The sequence below is a fragment of the Capsicum annuum genome, chromosome 6 (genome assembly GCF_002878395.1).
Source record: "Capsicum annuum cultivar UCD-10X-F1 chromosome 6, UCD10Xv1.1, whole genome shotgun sequence".
NCBI lineage: Eukaryota > Viridiplantae > Streptophyta > Magnoliopsida > Solanales > Solanaceae > Capsicum > Capsicum annuum.
The window spans coordinates 19943592-19946821 of NC_061116.1; positions in this window are offsets into that span (position 1 = coordinate 19943592).

Here is a 3230-nt window from a genome sequence, read left to right on the forward strand (position 1 = left end):
ATCCTAACTTTATTTAAAGTCAATAATACACGCCCTCAACATATCCACTAGGGTCTGAATGGTCCTTTTTGCCTAACCATCAGTCTGAGGGTGAAAAGCTAAACTAAGATGACCTTCGGTACCAAGACTATTCTGAAAGGCTTTTCAAAAGTGAGAGGTAAACTGAGTACCCCTATCTAAAATGATGGACAAAGAGAATCCATTCAACCTGACCAACTATCTAATATAAAGCCTAGCATAATCCTTGGCTAATAGGAAGTATGTAATGGCAAGAAAAGGGCTTAATTGGTAATTCTGTCTACAATAACCCAAATCGAATCATGCTGACGACGCGAACGAGGAAACCGTATCATAAAGTCCATATTTAACTCTTCCCACTTTCAAGTAGGAATACTAAACTCCTGTAAAGTTCTACCGGGATTTTGGTGCTCAACCTTAACCTGTTGATAATTGGCACACTTAGCTACAAACTCAACAATATCCTTCTTCATTCCACTCGACTAATAGATTTCCCGCAAATCACAGTACATCTTAGTAGATCGTGGGTGAATTGAGTAACGTGTGCCATGCACTTTTGCCAAAATCCACAGCCTCATACAGTCAACACACGGCACACACAGTCTACCCTGGTATCGCTACACACCATCTCCCCCTTGGGATAAAACCTCTACTTTATGATTTTTAGTTGACTCCTTCAACCTAACCAAACTGGACTCCTTATCCTGTTTCTCCTTTACTTCAGAAATCAAAGAAGATTCTGAACTATTTTGAACCCATACACTACCTTTAGCTGAATCAACCAACCAACCACCTAATCCATCTAACTGATGAAACTCCAGAACTAACTTCTTTTTATCATTCTCAACATGAGCAAAACTACCCATAGACAGTCTACTAAGAGTGTCTGCCACTACATTGACCTTGCTCGGGTGATACAAAACACTTATATCATAATCTTTTAACAACTCTAACCACCTTCATTGATGAAGTTTTAAATCTCTCTGGAATAACACATATTCTAAGATTTTATGGTCGGTGAACACATCAATATGCACCCCATAAAGATAATGCCTTAATATTTTCAGGGAAAAAACAATTGCTGCCAACTCAAGATCATGTATGGGATAGTTCTTTTCATCAGGCTTAAGTTGTCTACAGATATAGGCTATGACCTTATCCCTCTGCATCAAAACACAACCCATACCAACTTTGGATGCATCACAGTAAACAAAAAACTCATCTAAAGTATCAGGTAGCGTCAAAACTGGGGCTGAAGTGAGTTGAGTCTTTAAATCGTGAAAACTCTTCTCACAGGAATCTGACCACAAAACTTAACTTTCTTTTAAGTTAATCTATACATGGGGGACGTAATAGACGCAAAGCCTTCAATAAACTATCGTTAATAGCCAGCTAGACCTAAGAAACTTCTAATGTATGATAGAGAGATGGGTCTAGCCCAATTTCTCACTACTTCGGTCTTTTGAGAATTGACTCTAATGCCATCACCGAAAATAATATGGACAAGAAAAGCTATTAATCTTAGCCAAAATTCATACTTATTGAATATAGAGAACAACTAATAATCTATAAGAGTCTGCAACACAATTCTGAGATGGCCTGCATGGTCATTCTCACTACAAAAAAAGATGAGGATATCACCAATGAAGACTATAACAAACATATCCAAGTACTACTTGAACACTCTGTTCATCAAGTCCATGCAGGCTATTAGGGAATTCATTAGCCCGAAAGACATAAAAAGAAATTTAAAGTTACCATAATAAGTTCTAAAGCTGTCTTTAGGATATCACACTTTCTCACTTTAAACTGATGATAATCGGATCTGAGGTCTATCTTAAAAAAATCACTTGCACCTTGAAGTTGATTGAATAAGTCATCAATCCTAGGAAGAGGATATTTGTTCTTGATTGTAACTTTATTCAACTGCTGGTAGTAGATGCACATTTAGAGAGAGACATCTTTATTACGCACAAATAGGACTGGAGCACCCCATGGAGAAACACTGGAACTTATGAAACCTTTATCTAAGAGGACTTTAAGCTGTACTTTTAACTTTTTAAGCTGGGCCAGAGCCACATGATATGGAGGGATGGATATGGGTTGAGTATCAAGAAGATCAATATCGAATTCTATCTCTCAATCGGGAGGTACCCTTGGCAAATCTTTAGGAAAAACCTCAGGAAACTCATTGACTACACGGACAAACATTAATTTATACTACTAATCTGGTGGAAATATAGTTTCAACATTCTGATACACACCATAGGATGAAAAGAATGATTTCATCAAAATCAAAGTTCACACTGGGATTAATACACCCTAAAGCAATAATGGACTCTTCACGAGTCGTTGAACAATTTCAAAATCTTATATGGCTCAATCAGAAAGGACCATACCATTTAATTTCTAAACTTCTGAACTTGATTCACCTCAATAATGAGACATATCTGAGTACATCAAATTGAGGAAAGAATTAGGATAACTTTACTTTCGTATGGGCGACACCATAGCACAAATTAGAGTATGAAAGAGGAACATTCTGACTCCATAGCATGAACTAAAACATGAAGAAAGGGAGGCATTCCTAAATGCCTTGTAGCCTCCTACTTATAAGTATGGCGCGCTATACACCCATAAACAGGACTCTACCCGACATGATTTTGTAGACACCCTGGGACCATGAACTATGCTCTGATACCAAGTTTGTCACAACCCAAACTAGGGCCTGGTCATGACAGACATCCTGAACCATGAACGCCCGAAACAGTCTTCTCTATCAGAAAATCATGCACAACATTCATATAATAAAAGAAAATGCAGAAATATAATCAAATACGGGAACATGGTCATACTCTGAATATAATTTAACAATAAAGGATAAAAGCCAAATATAAACAAAACAATATTTAAACCGGTCTGCGAAATCTCTACTACATCTGAAAATAACAACTATCTATAAACTGGGACAAGGCCCCCAGTAGACCAAAACTATAATAAGTAACACAATCTAAAAGACGTAGGCCTTCTAAAATAAAGAAGGCTCACTAACTGCACACATTACTGTTGTCTAAAAGCTCTGTGGCTTTGCAAAACCTCTGAACTAAACTTTAGACTCTAGGAGGTAGGGGGTCAATACAAGTGTACTGATATGCAGAGCAAATTCAAAATAATAATTTGTATTCTACATATATGAGAGCAATTTAAAATAG